This window comes from Miniopterus natalensis, chromosome 20 (genome assembly GCF_054644295.1).
Source record: "Miniopterus natalensis isolate mMinNat1 chromosome 20, mMinNat1.hap1, whole genome shotgun sequence".
NCBI lineage: Eukaryota > Metazoa > Chordata > Mammalia > Chiroptera > Miniopteridae > Miniopterus > Miniopterus natalensis.
In genome coordinates, this window is record NC_142100.1 from 10265445 (window position 1) to 10281242 (window position 15798).

Consider the following 15798-nt stretch of genomic DNA (forward strand, 5'->3'; position numbering starts at 1 on the left):
AACAAAATAGCTGTCCTTAGATACAAAGGGCAGAGTCCTAACCAGCAAGTCCTTGACCCCACTGAAAGCCACTGGAGGGTGGGAATGCTGGTGGGCTCTCTTCTGTGTCCCCAGGTCCAGATATGGTGTCCAGCACACAGTAAGGGCTCAGCAAATCCTTGATTACTGAAATGACCAGAAGGCCAGAGGAAGAACCTTCAAGAAAGCTTCTTGAATGAAGCAGGTGGCCTTGTGCGGCAGCCAGCCGGCCATCTATACCCATCTATATGGGAGGCGGGATAGTAACGCATGAGAGACTGCGTAAGGGACATGGCTATGTCGGAAGAGAAGTTCAACTAAGGCAGCCTCCAGCACTTTCCATACTCTTAAAACTCAACTGAAGAACTATATTCAAACAATTGTTTGACTGCAGAACAGAGATAAGGGAGTCAGAGAGCCATAGACAGGAGAGGAGAGATGGGACAAGTGCCACAGAAAAGAGCGAGAAGAAATGTTTATTTGAAACGTGAGGAGGTGATCAAGTCTGAAGAAGCACTTAACAGGAAGCCCAGGCTGTTTAGTTGTAGCGAGGGCTCCTGCAATATTTTACAGTGTACGTAACTTAATGCAACCCCGGACGTTCGTTGAGCACCTATTGTATACATATAAGGAGCAGAGGTAGAGTTGGTCTCTGTCCTCAAGGCACTCACAGGGTTATGCTGGTGGAGATGTGCCCCAGGTGTGCTCCCGGGATGACAGAATATGAATCTAACTCTTCCAGCAGAGAGGGAAAATGTGAGTTCACAGAGAAGGACATCACCTGTCATATGAATCACTATATCCCCAGCACTTACGAACCTGACACATTGGAAGCATCCATAAATATTTGTTGAATGAATCAGTGCATGAATGAAACCAGGACTCAGCAAATTCCTCCTTGCCTGGCCATGTATTGCCTGCTTTGTCTATATCATTACTCTTTAATTCTTCCAAACTCTGTAAGAAGTATTATTATCCTTGGTTTACGGACGTCCAAATGGAAGTGTTGTGAAGTTACCCACTCAAGGTCATGAAGCTCATAAAGGACAGAGCTGAAGTTCCTGAATTTGAGTGATTTGCCTCCTGACCTTGTGCCATCTCTACTGCACCAGATTAATGTAGGTAGCTCTGTTTTCAGATCTGGAGAGGCAAGAAAACTTGCTCAGCACCACCCTGACCGTGTAACGGAATGGGGTCCAGACCTAAACTCTGAGCAGCGACTTCAGCAGGGCCCGAGCTCTTCAGCGCAGGGCAGCAGCTGACCTCCTTTCCCCACTGGCCCTTGGAGACCCTGGGCCTTCACATAGAGGAAGGGGCCTGGCCTTCGCCAGCTCTCCATTTGCAACCAAATAGGGGGCCCCTGAGGCTATGTCAAAATTGGTTGGGTCAGTTTGAACTTGGCAATGCGATGCTGGTAACTGTGGTGATACAGTCGTCCTGAGAAGACTCTCCCACCATAAAAATGAGCTGATTTTTATGCCACAGGATGTTCGACCTGTTATTCAGAGACCTGTGACTAACGTGCTCATGCAGATTGACCTCAGGACTCAATTTCTGCCTTTTTTTTTTTTTTTACAAAACTTAGAGCTGGCGGTAGAATAAGTTATATGCTAAATTCTTCTCTAGTCTCTGTGGGTTCAGCTCTGCCCTTAGTTATACAAACATAACTCCCATTGCCTTTGTCCAGCGTCCTGCTTGAGTGAAAGGGAGAGTAGATTTCAGGCTCTCAGCTCAATCAGAGCTACATATTGTTCCTTCTCCGATACTTTTTATGTAGATAGTGGGGGGCAATGAATAAAGGGTTTTTTCCCTCACTCCTCTGCAGTTGTTTTCAGCTGGCTGTGCAATAACAGTTTTCAAGCCAAGAAGAGAAGAATGTTTAGGGAAGGAGGAGCGTGTGGTGCGTGCATACATGTGGATACGTGCATGCATGTGCGGGGAACTGTATCAGGCAGGGGTTTTAGTGAAAGCCACAGGAGCACCTGGCTGATGTAAACAGAAGAGAATACTGGGCAGGTCCAAGAATTGCCAGAAGGGCTGATGAACCAGGCTCTGAAGTGGGTCTAAATAACACCCCAAACCACCATCAGAACGTTCACCTGCTGCTGTCGGCAGACAAGGCTGACCCCTGCATGATCTCGCCGCAGCTGCTGGCCCTGCTGGAAGGGGTGTTCTGCTTGCTTAACCCCTCCCTAGCATCACTAGCTGCGGAGGCTGAGTCTGGGAAGTGGGTCAGGTTGGCAGTGACTGACTGGGTCCTGGACGTTCTAGCTGCAAGGGAGGCTGGGAAAACCAGGATGTGGAATTCTGCAAGTTCTACCTGGAGCAAGAAGGAACCTGTTTCCCACCAAGAGTAATGAATTTCCCCCAAATACAGAGTGGGGCAAAAGTAGGCTTACAGTGGTTCATATGAAAAATAATACAATAATTAGTAAATAAAGTGCAAAAATAAACTGTTTTTGCACACTCACAACTGTAAATCTACTTTTGCCCCATCCTGTATAGGAAGGGTTACTACAGCTGGGCAGCCAAACAGACTAAGAGGTACCCAAGACAAGCACAACTGCTGTGGCTCTCACTTGACAATGGGGGGAACAGCATGTGAAATAACGTGCCTGCACCCTCCCCTCTCACTACCAGGCCTTTTCTGTCCAATCCCCAGGTCAAGGACACATGTACAACTTGATTATACCCTGCGGTATGTTTCAGTGAAAACAGCGCTGAAGTGTCATCCCCTCTAATTCATCTGGAGTTTTCCACTCGCCAACAGGAGAGCCAGATGAGCTTCTGGGTCACTCCTGCGACACTGGGCCTGCAATCATAAACTGGAGAGGGGGCTGTGTCAGCTCTGTGCCGTGAATCTGTCCATCCTGGACTGATTGAATTTCCAGACGCCGCTCTTACCCCGAGGGGTCAGTTGCTGGTCATCCTGTCTGTACAATGTAGTGAGCCCGGGTCACACGGAACAGGCATATTTAGAAAATCACTGCAAGCGGATCGTTACAGTCCTTTAAAATAAATAACATTTCCCTGCCTCTTACCTGTGCACCTTAAAAGACAGACGATGGAGAAGCTGCAGAAGGGCCGCCCCCGTGCCCTTTGCTAGGTTGGGTTTCAGCATCTTCCTCTGCAACACCTGAGGCTGACCTCAAAGCCGGGAAGCAGACTGATTTCTTTTCACTTCCATGATTCCTTTCAGGGCTCTTGCCCCTCTTAGAATTGCTGACTTAAGGTAACGTGATCCTGTTTTAATGGGTGCAAAAAAGAGTCTCAGTGATAAGCCAAAGGTCAGATGACAGTGTGGGGAAACAACGTAAAAAGCCTCCCGGTGGCTTCGAACTCTCATTTTCACATCTAGCTGTTATCTTGAGAATTTCCAAACAGTTTGTAATGATTACAGTCTTGTAGGTAGAGATGATTATTCTCAGGCTAGAGCTGGGGAACCGGGGTGCTGAATGAGTTGCCTCTGCAACCTCTATTCATTCGAAAATCAGAGACACACCCTGACGATTTCTCGCTAATGGTTTAACCTCTGAAGCATTGCACTTGTCATGATGTTTACGCAGTTTTGTTTCTGGAATTGATGTCACCAGGAATGTAGATAATACATTCTGTTTGTAAATAGTCGTAAACCATCTAAATAAGTATCTGCTTCTTGGAGGGAGATGACAGTAAAGAGATAAGAAGGAAGGCAGAAGCTGTTGTGTTGAGGAAGGAACAGTAGATGAAAGGATCATTGAAAAGCAATAGTTAATACTGCATTTGAAAATTAATATTTCAAACCTTTAAACTATCGCAGCCTTTGGCAGCCACTGGGAAGGAGGGAAGGGAGAGTCAAAGCCGGGTCAAGGGCCACAGCACCCTCTGTGCCCGTCTGTCCCCTACTGCTGTGTACACTCCCACTAGTGACTGGGCCTCATCAGGTACTAACTTGCAATCCTTTCTACAGTTCCTTAGATGTCACTTATTTGGAACTCAGCAAGCATTGTTTTCATGGGAGCAATGTTCTAACGTAAGCTGAATGCCTCAGCCAGTCCACGGAATTTTACTTAACCGGGACTGTAGCTGAAAGACTGTTTATAAATTTACATATAATAGAAAACATTCGTGTCACAATGTCAGTAAACTTCTCAGCAACTTAACAGTTGAATGAAAGGTCAAATCAAAACTATTCGGTAAACTGGTATTTAATAAAAATCAGATTTCTTAAGATGACAATATATTGGTGCCGTACAGGGTTTCCTGGACCCTCTGAGAGGTTGACGGAGCGTTTTTAAGAGTTTTAAAGATCGGTGGTACTGGTTTCTTATGGTTAAAAAAACCATGATTTAATTAATTGTAATTAATTAATTTTAATTAATGCAGCTGTATCACTTAGGTTTATACTTATCTATCAGTAATAATTAAAATGTTTAATGAAGAGATGAGAGAATAGAAGACGAAAAAGGAGAGAACTCCCTGAAAAACTCAACTAAATTTTAAAAAATAAAAACAGCCAAAGAGAAATGTGTATTGATATGGAAAACAGAGTGGGAGCAACTGAGCTGTGAACAGTGAAAAACAGCGTAATAGCCCCAGGGGAAGAGGGCGACGGTAGAGAAGCTGCATTTCCCTGTGCCACCTCTAGGTGGCAGTGTCAGCCGAGGGCAGCTTGGTGGCTGTGGGCTGGTTTGCGAAAGAAAACTAATTTCAGCCAAGCTTTCTTTTGTATGATCTTGTCTTAACTCAGGTAGAGTCTTCCATTAATCACATCAACACAAAACCTTCTTTGTTTCCCCTCAGTGGTTTTGCTGGAACTAAATCTCAACCCTTAAAAACAATTTTGTGTATGTCCTCGGACCCCAGCACTTTTGCAGTTTGCAGGCAGACAAGAGTAGGGGAGAGGGTCGAAGAAACCATGGAAACATCATGGAAAGGCTGTCCTGTTCCTCCACCCAACAAGAGAGTCCTGGAAGGAGCCCATCTCCAGCTTGGATCGGTCCACAAAAACAAGCCACCTTCTGGATGACACGTCATTACTGACTCAGCCTCAGTTCCATCAGCACAGGTCACCGCAGGCTTTCTTGCCACCCCTCTTTTCCCCTTCATTCATGTGAGGAGAATTTGCCTTCGTGAGCCTTGCTTGCACCCTAATGTGGGATTGCTTCATTGCCCTGAACACAGCATAATGTATCATGTCCCCCCCTCCCTGCCCTCCCAGAGCCCCACACCCTGATGAGATGTTCTCACTCCCTCTGCCCTGGTTCACACCTGCCCCTTCCAGACTCTGCTTGGGTGTCACCTCCTCAGAAGCTCTCTTTCACTCTTCCTGTGAGTTCCCATTGCACCCTGAGCTTCACTCCAGCCTAGTACTCACCACACCATACTGAATTGCCAATACATCATCCCTGGTAGACAACCCCTTCTCCCTGGAAGACTGGTGTTCCTGCAGCTAGAAAATCCATCTTATCTCTCCATTCCCTGTGCCCAGGGCAGGCGCTCAGCAAGCACTTATTGAATAAGTGAATGAAACGACTCTCTCCAACCAAGCTGGCATCCAAGGACTTTTTTGCCCCCAACCTATTTTTCACAGTTTAGAACTGGCTTCACTGGCACCCGGGCACCCTCTTCTGTCAGAGTAGAATTTGCCGTGCATGCTCCTGGTTCTCTGATATGTGGGTCCCAGAGCCTTGCTTCTCAGACACAGTCTGAAGTCACCCCCTCCCTTCAGAGATCTAGTCAAGGTTAAGGCAGAGTTTTTCTGTATCTGATAAGATTGTCAAAAACACATCAAACTGTAACCTGTTAGAACTCAAGGGACCTCAGGGATGGTGCAGTCATACTCCCTCTATTTACAGATTAGGGAACAGAGACCCAGAGAAGTGTGGTCCCTAAAGTCACATAGAAAGCTTGCTGGCAGGCCTGGGGCTGGAATGTTCATCTTCTACCCCTATCCATTTCTACTGCAAAGTCCTATTATAGACGCTCCCTGATTCCTGGACTCCTGAGAGCTCACTCCTGGGATGAGGTGAGCTAAAGGGGGCCAGTCTTGGGCTAAATTAGTCATTCTGGCAACGTACCCGACCTAGGGCTGCTTTCTTCAGGACGAGCTCAGTGCATTGAACAGGGTGTGTGTACACAGGAGCCACTTGAACAGTTTCCCCAGCACACTGTCAGCAGTTACATGTGCCCCATGTCATCTGTAATCTGCTTTTAAAAGGCTCTGGTGAGGTTTTGATGGAGGCAATGAATGACCCAGAAGGCGTCATCCCAAATGTTCAAACTGAGCCGAAGGTTTGGGAGAAGCTAAGGTATTCATCTCCGTAAAAAATCCAAACACGTTGACTGAAATTGCGCTTCTCCATCCAGATACATTAACTTTTCCTTCTTTTTTTCCTCTGTTTCTATTGCATTTGGCCATTACCGTGCTCGGGTTATTGCCCACATCTGGAGCGTGGCAGCTGCCCTGCAATGTGCAAGCTGCGGTCTGTAATTTGGAGAACTTGAATACAAATATCTGTTAATTAAAAAAAATACAGAAGCATGTTTGTCAGCTGGTAATTATGTAAAGAAGAACACCAAGTCCCAAACTAATTTAAAAAGCAAAATGAAAATAACTTTTACCGGCGGCTTCACAAAACCCAACAACTCTGCACTTAGCTGTTAACTTTCTCCTGAGTATCCCAAAGTCCTTTGCAAACGCCTGTGAAGTTTTTTTAGGGTGATCAGATGGACCCAATGAAATGGTCAGGGGGGCAGCAGTGGGCCAACAGACCACTGGGTTCTGTTATTTGCCCCCTGATGTAAAGTCCAGGCAGGGCCTTTCCACCTTGGCACTGCTGGTATCTTGGGCTGGATAATTCTCTGCTGTGAGGTGCTGTCTTGTGCGTCGTAGGATGTGTAGCAGCGTCTTTAGCTTCTATTCATTGCTTATCCCCTCCCCAGCTGTGACAAACAAGAATATCTGCAGACATTAACAAACGCCCCTGAGGAAAGGGGGGGAGAAATCGCCCCCGTGGAGAACCACGGTTATTTTCATTCAGGTGGAGGTGGGCATTGCCTCATGCTGATGATGTGACCCTGGACAAGGCACCTGGCTTCTCTCTACACCTGTTTCCTAATCTCTGAGACGGGTTACTGTGAAGATCATGAGATGTGGAGGATTTTCAAATGCAGAAAAAGGGCATTATGAACGGAAGGTCTATTATTGTTGTTATTATTGCAGGATGGCTCCTGAAGTGCAATTTGGAGCGAGGCCGCACAGCAGATTTGCCCCTTGGGACGCCGTTCCCTGTTAGGACCTTGGCCACATTAGCACGGAGCTGTTCCTCACTGCAAGGCCGACCAGGCAGGTAGAACCTGCGGTGTTCTCTACAGACATCTATGGGCCTGTGGAAGGAGCTCTGAGGAAAGCACAGCTGCTGAGGAATGGCCAGTGGAGAGGGAACAATCTCACATACACAAGGGGAGGCGCTGGACCAGGGCCCCGGGCTCCTCTCCATAACCCCTCTTCTCCCATAACTGGTCAGAACGCATTTGAACGACTCCAGCTGCTGTGCGGTTGTGTCAACATTAAACTCCACGTCGGAGAAAGTTTCAGAATCTTTTCTGATGGTGTTTTACAAAGGAAGAGCCTGCCAGCAGTCTGGGCTGACGGGAAGGCAGGCGGGTGGGTGGAATCACCTCTGGAGGGCCCTTCTAGCTCAGGCATCCTAGGGCTCTGGGTTTACAGCTGGGTATTCTAGATCCAGACACTGCCTGTTGAAGTCCCAGGTTTCTGGGGAGGGCATTCATAGCAGCAGCTGCCACTCACCAAGGACTGCTCTGTGCCGGAAACTGTGCCCAGTGTTTGGGTGTATTATCTCATTTAATCTTCCAGACAGTTCTGTAAGGGACGTATTTTCCCCATTTTACAGATGAGGAAGTTTACAGGGGAAGTCACTTGCCACAGAGCAAGCGAGTGCTGTTTGCAAGAGCAGCTGTGTCAGCTTCTCATCTAAGCTCCTGGAGGGAAGGGCCTGTGGCTGCCCCTGGACTCCATGTACCCAGGCACCTGCGAGGAGCCCATCAGTGCTCCAGAGGAGGGTCACTGAGCTGTCACTCAGGACAGAACTTGAACATCCGGGGGCAGCCCAGGCCTCCTGAGTGGAGCACTCCGGGGCCTTGGGCCTGAAGTTTGAAGACTGAGCGGTATTCCAGGGTTTAGGTGGACGCCTAAAAATAGAAATGTAAAAAAATAAATAACGGCTGGAGGGAGAAGCTGACAGCTTGACTGGAACACAAACAATCAATACACCCAAGATAACAACTTCTGCCGAGCCGCTCCTTGCTTACCCAGACCCCCAGGAGACGCGCTGCTCTGACAACTGGCAGAAACTCCGACTCGCCGCAGATCTGCTTTCCCCGCCGCCTGCTCACGCCGACTTTTTCATTTTACATTATTAAATATTAAATCCAGTAAACACTTTCATTTGTCTGTACTATATTGTCAGTCAAATTACCCTTTCATCACAGCATCAGATTATATTGGTCCCACTTACTTCCCTGGGCCATTCCAAAAGCCTATCGCAGGATGAAACAATGGTGCACCTGAACTGCTGGGCGGGGATCAGGGTTCCCAAATTGACATCTGTGCCAGTCAAGTTGTTCCTTTGAATGGGCACACTATTGAGAACCCACTCCTTTCCTCCAACAGATTGAAAATGGATTGATTTTGAAAATTCAAAATTTTAAAAGTTGAGCCCCATCAACTCAAGTACCCCGGCTGTGGATTACACTACTGTCTTGATACCTAGAACTTGTCTCTTGCTGTCCCTTCCCTGGCAGCCATTTGCTGGTGCTCTGGAATTGTTCATTATTTCCCGATATTAAATATCCAAAGGAAAACATTATGAGGCCAACACGATATGGGACAATAATGGATTTCCAAAGTCAAAAGGAAATGAGATTGTTGGATTAGCTGGTGTTTCAGATTATCCATGTCTCTCTCTGTCTTTCCATTCACAAAATAATCAAAACTTTATAATACCTAAACTTTCATTTTGGGAGACAGTACAAGAGAAAGGATCATTGGATATGTGCATTCAATTGCCAGTTACTTGTGTAGTATTTTATGACATTTCTCAGTACCAGCATTCCAGGACCCACTGTGACAGCCAAGGAAGTCCTGAGACCTGGCGTCTGATGATAACTACTGTGCAAATAGGAGACACCTTGACTCAGCTCCCTCCCAGTGACCACCAGCGTCCTCCTTACTTCCTAAGAGTTGAGTACCAGTGTTCAAAAGATGGAGCTGATGATATAAAAACACCCCAAAACATCTCTGTAAATAACAACACAGTTAACCAGCCCAAGTAGATTTGTCAGCAACAGGAAATAAATTAACTAAATTAAAGTAATTAAGTCAAGTGGAGTTAAGATTTTACCAGCAACTTTAATTTAGGCACATCCTATAGACAGTTCCCCAGAGCGTCCAACCCATCCTTACGCCCAATTCATCTTCCCATTCTTACGCTGCTGCTTCTGTGCCCTAGGTAATATTATTTAACCTTTTCTTGGCCCTAACGACCCATCTGCTGGGCTGGGAGTATAGCACTCGTATGCATCTGTCAGGGAATGGTATGCTTTAATGAATGTTTGGAAAATATTTTGAACATGAAGTGCTCAGTATTAATATTGCTTTCCAATGCCCTAGACAGTCTAATGAAATGGGATCTTCATCTCTGTCGCAGCTAATTCATTTTGGAACTGAGTCTACTGAATACAGATTTCAACTTGGGGGTCACTGGGACAATTTATTTTTCCTTGGGGCAAATATTGACCTGCTGAGCCTCCATCAATATTTACCTCTTGGGTCAATAAGTCTCAGTGTTGACCTTGATAAAAGTCAACATCTCCACAGAACCTTCATCTGTGCTGCCTCAGTTCCAGGTCTGCCACTTGATTCTGTTCTAATGAATTCTTATTTGCCGGAGTTTATAAGACAAGCCGTTGGTCTGAGCTCAGGGTCAAGTCTCTTGGTGTATCCAGGGGCATTTGTGGAGAGATGCTGGGGTGGAACTCTTAGAGTGCTTCAAAGGGAATTCCTGATCTTATGTTCCTACTCTCCTCTTGCAAGGGGGGAGGCCTTTAAGGGGGGTCCACCCAATAAGGAATAAAATACAGATGAGGCAAACTCCTAATAGAGCCTCTCCAACTGGACAGTGACAGTCACTGGGTATTTGCAGGCTATCTATCTATTTGGGAGAAGGAGGCACTGTGTACATGTCCCTGGCCTTGTATCTGCAGACATTGCACATTGGACATTAATCTGAACACACTGACTGTAATCAATAAGGCTTTTCTTAACCAAAGAGGCCATGTAGCTTTCACTCCAAACCATGGACATGCTTGGAGTAGTCCATTAGCTGCGCTGGGATATATTGATTGATAAGTGCAGATTCTGTCATTCGATAGTCGTGTTCGTTGAATATTTTTTAAAGAAACTACTGTGCCAGGTCCTTTGCACAGACCAAGTTCTTGCTCAGGCCCCATGGTGACCCACCGCCTGCTAGGGGCTGAAAATACAAAAGTGCAACAGGCACGGCGCTCGCCCTGAGAACTTTCTCTATAGCATGGACAGAGCTGAATGGCTTCTTCATTTTTCCTATATCGCATCTCACTCAAATGCTCATACCTGGGCTTCTCCCTCTGTGAACAATGCAGGCTGGGGAGACGGTGCGTGAGTACATCTTTCGCACTGGGGTCATAGGCCAAAGGGACGAGGCAGGTCTTCACTCCAGGGACAGCACTTCTAGTCACCTTCCTACATTTCTGCAGGATCTCATCATCTGTGGTCTCAGGGAATCCTCGGGGAGTTTGCCTTGGTTGAAGACATGGGGAACGTGTTTCATAAGAATAGGAGGGTCTGCCTTTCAAGGCCCATGGGGAAGATGGTGCACAAGACGGAGAAGGGCAGTCGAGAGGTGCCAGATCAATAGCACGGCTGCTGCATTCATCACATTTTATCTTTGGGGGTTGGATTTAATTGCTTTCCATATAGATTCAAGTAGAGAGAATGTTTCATCATAAAGTACTTTGTTCAGAAATGTTGCACAGATAAACAGATTTCTAGAATGAATGTATGTAAAACTCAAAACCCTGTCCAACACATCTTATGATAAATGGGACTTTTTTATGCATCTCCCATTGATTTATGTGCTTTTAATGGACCCATTTGCAAGAAGCAGTGCTTCCAAATTTTCAAGGGTGTGTGTGTGCGCGCCTGTGTGTGTGTGGGGGGGGGGTGAAGGGTGGTGAGGGAGAAGCCTAGCAGTTCATTCATCCCAGAAGGCTAACTGTTGGAAGGCTAGATCTCTCCTATAACTGTTCCTCTTTTCTCCATTATTTTGTCAGCCCTAATAGTAATTCAGGCTATAAAAGCCTATTTTTATTTGCCTAGATATTTTCAAATAGTTGGGGAACATAGATTGATGAAAAGGTGGAAAGGAAGGGGGCTTTGGAGTTATTCCCAAGTAAGGTTTGTGGTGGTTAATTTTTTAGCTTAATTGTCAGTTTTCCGCCCTCCTTCTAGCTGGGTATCCCAGGCCACATGGTCCCCATCCAGGAGCTAGCTCAGCAGTCTGGCCCCTGGACTGGTAGCAGCTCCCTGGAACCACAATTCAAATCAAATCCATCTTGATGAGTTTGATTAATTGAGCTTCAGGAGTTTACTCTGTGCTGATCCTTTGAATCAAAGCCTTCAGACCCCAGGCAGCACGTGTTGGGAGAACTTTAAATATACCCCAGGGCCTCTTTAGAAAGATTGGCTTTGCCTCAGTGTCCTGAGCGCCATTTCTGAAAATGGCAAACAAGAACAAAAACACACAAACATAACCCGTCATGGCAGAGTCTCTCATTCCATGGGAATAATTGGGATATTAGCTACCTTGCTCTCAAGATAACTGCTGGATTCTTTTCCTCATTTCAGATTTAATCAAGGAGAACTTGCCTTTTATTTATTTCTGACAAGTAAATTAACTCCTCTTTATGTTTCTTGTTTCCTGAGTCATGTCAAGGTCTTATCAGATGCTCTGCCTTCTCTACTTTGCATGGATGTACAAGCAAAGTCATTCATTCATTCGTTCATTCGTTCGTTCATTCATTCATTCATACAACAACCATTTATGAAGTATCTGATATTCATCAAGTACTTTGCTGGGAACTGAGGGATAAAAGAAATAAATGGATCAATCAGGATTGCTGCCCAGAAGGAAGACAGAGCCTAGAACAGAAAGATAGGCCTAAACAAGCACATGCAGTAAAACTCAGGCGAGAAGATGAAGAATGACTGAAAGCAGTGCTAATGGACACTGAGGGGAGGGTTTAGACATGAGGGGGCCAGGGGGTCAAGTCTGCTGTCCTTGAGCATTAGTAGCACTTAGGGAGTGTCATACGAATGGCCCCAGGTCTGGTAGCAGAGTGGGAAGCAGAGCATTCTCTGAACCAGGGGCTGGTGCGGGGCAGGCAGGCTTGTGTGGAAAGTGCTGTCATCATCTTTGGGCGGTTGATTGGGGGACCTTGGAGACATCCAAGGAAGGATCGCAGTTGACAAGTGAATAGATGATATTACAGCTTGAACTTGGGAGGCATCTGGACTGAAGAGGAAGGTTTGGGATTTTTTTAACATAGGTGTGGTGTTTGGAGCCTTGGAAGTGTGTGAAATCATCCAAATGGGTGCTGCGTGCAGAATGGGGAGTAAAATGGTAAAACAAAGCCCCAGTAAAAACCAGCATTTAGGGGTGTTTTAAGGTCTCCAGAGAAACAGAACAAATAGGGTGTATACCTAGAGAAAGAAAGCTTTATTATAAGGAATTGGCTCACGCAACTATGGAGGCTGAGGAGTCCTTGTCTGCCACAGGTCAGTTGGAGGACCAGAAGAGCCCATGGTGTAAGTTCCTGTCTAAAATCCTGCAGGATGAGACCCAGGGAGGGTCAGCATTTCAGTTTGAATCTAAAGGCAAGAAAAGTTAATGTTCCATTCAAACAGTCAGGCAGCAGGAGTTCCCTCTTACTTGTGGGAGGGTCAGATTTTTGTTCTAGTCAGGCCTTCAACGGATTGGATGGGGCCCACCACATCAGGGAGGGCAATCTGCTTCACCCAGTCTACTGATTTAAATATTAACCTCATCTAGCAACACCCTCATAGGCACCCCAAGAATACCGTTTGACCAAATTTCTGGGCACCCTGTGAAGTTGACCCATAAAATTAAAATCACAAGGGTCATGCAGAGGAGATGGAAAGGGCACCAGAGGCAGAGTAGGTGAAAGAGACAGGAGAAAAGCTATCATTTGTATGAACGATCCCCCACCTTAGACACCTTTTCTAGGGAGGTTTTGCAGGAGTGTTTGCATTTGTGTACACACACTAACATGATTGAGCAAAACAGCTATGTGTGAAAGGCACGGTGCCCAGTATCGTAGGAGAATTCACAGATGATGATGATGCTATATCATCGAATTTAGTGAAAGAGGTAGGCGCATCTGTGGGTAATGGGAGAAGTGAATGAACATGCCCATGGGGGAGGGATGGGCCTGATGAAAATGCTGAGGGAGGCTGAGTACCACGCTGGCCAGTCTCAGTGTCCTGAATGTGGATCCCTAAGCTCGTCACTTACCCATGGGGGGTGGGAGGTGGGTATCCTGAGCCAGAGGATGGGAGTTGTGCTCACATGGAGGAGCTCCTTATAGATGCTTGCTTGTCCGGTGTCAGAAGGAGGCTATTTCCATGCGGCGCCAGTTCACGTAAACTTCATTTAGGGTCGGGCTCCTCTGGGGACACCCCCACGTTCCCAACATTCCATCTTTGTGCTAGATGAATGGTCACGATCACATAATTTTCCTTTCATATTCACACTCTCGGATGCCCTTTTATTTTATTTTTTTTTTAATTCTAATCTGCATCTACTAGAAACGGTGAGTTACATTTGCTAAGTGCCAGGCACTGTGCTCTACACACACCATCTCTTTAACTCTTCCAGCAGTTCTTTGAGGTAGTCCAACAAACCTAAACATCACTCTGTTGGATATCATAAGAAGCTGTGAGGCTTCAGAGAAAACATAGGACCTCTGCTCTTCACTATGCTTGTAAACTGCCAAGTAGCACACGACTGAACAATATTCCTACTGAGTGACATGGCAGCCCTTGAGGTGGATGGCACCCTGCCTGTCTTAGGAGGAAACAAAAGTTCCTGGGGACTGACTTGCTAGGAAGTGGTAAAGCTGGCCCCGAACCCAGGTCTTCAGACATTTGGTGGGTTGACACCAACCTGGTCCCTCAGGCCTCCATATGGTCCCTCAGATCAGCCATGTAGGAAGAGGTCAAGGCTTGGCCTCAGCCCTGACTCAGCCGGGAGCCTGTATCCGGGCCAACCCTGCCTCTGGCTTCTTAGAAACGTCTCCCGTGCGAGAACACCATAGGCCGCCACGATCCAACCTTTCTCTGCAGCCCACACTCTGTCCTAGACTCAGAAGGTGCAGGACTGGCAGTGTAGTGACCCTGTTCCCAAGCATGCTCAACACCAGGTAGGATGGGCTGAGCTCTCACCTTCCCTGGCAGCCTGAGACAAGCTTTCACAATAAAAAAATTAAATATTAATCCTTGACAATTAATCTCTGGCTTGAAAGAGCCATATATACCATATGTGTAACCCCTGGACATTTTAACTTGCACTCTGTGCCAGTAAGATAACATCCTGAAAATGAAATGGAATCATCAATTAGCAGTTCCTCAGGACAGACGGATCTGCAGCAGTGAGCAGTTTCCACCGTCTCGGCCACGCTGACGGTAAGTGAGAAGCAGGAGCGTCAGAGGGAAGAGGAAAGATGAGCCCCTGGGCCTTGAGATAAGCTGCAGAGGCTGGGAGGTGGAAGGCGGCGACCATGAACACTGGCCAGCTCCGTCCTCGATGGGCTCAGCTCTGTGAATTCATCGCACGGCAACCATTGGCTTGGCCACCGTGGACTTGACTGGGTCACAGTGGGGAGACGCCAGAGAAGCAGAAGAGGTGGCCCTGCTGGGAAGACCTTGAAACTATGTCACAGAATTGGATCGTGTACATGTGAAGTGGATTAGGAACATCGCCCAAGAGTCACACACACGTGTACAAATTAAAACAGGGCCTGGTGGTCCTGGGCCTGTTTTCCTGCCTCTGTGTCGCCAAAGGTGACAACTGGAATTGCCTGGCAGCAATTGTAAAAAGTGCTTGTAGATCCTTGGCGAGAAGTCATCAGGCCAGAACAGTGCATTGTGATTTCATATTATATTTAATGGAAAGTTGAAGCACTCGGATATTTCCAAAGAGTAATTTGTTCTGATGGGTAGGCCGACAGTGAATTGGGCTGCTTCACTAGGGAAGAGACCAAAAATAAATTAAACAAATTAATGACTGTGACGCATTCCAGGGGAAAGAAAATGCATCTGATAATCCACCCCCGCTACCACCCCTCACAAAAATCATCATTTTTATTGCAGTCACATCTCCTGGGGCTGCAGCTTCTTGCGGGTATTTTTAAAGAAAACTTCCCCTCCAGTCATTTTCTTTAGCCCAATAAGCACAGTTGCTAATTTTCTCTCATTTGGAGATCCTCCCCCTCCGGAACCATACGCCATTAAAATGCTTAGGCATGTGCAAAGGGGCTGAAGAAGACATGAGGAGACAGGGAGTTTCAGGCGAGGAGAGACTGTCAGATGGAATGAGTCTGACATCAGATTTCCTAACCGAGAGAGAAAGATCCTGCCATGGGAGGGGGGAGGAGAGCTGC

General features: G+C 46.6%; 1 protein-coding gene across 1 annotated transcript in view; it reads left to right on the plus strand.

Annotated features, from left to right (window-relative positions):
- KIRREL3 (kirre like nephrin family adhesion molecule 3) overlaps positions 1 to 15798 on the plus strand; it is a 452863-nt gene that overhangs the window by 23460 nt on the left and 413605 nt on the right. The window lies entirely within an intron of this gene.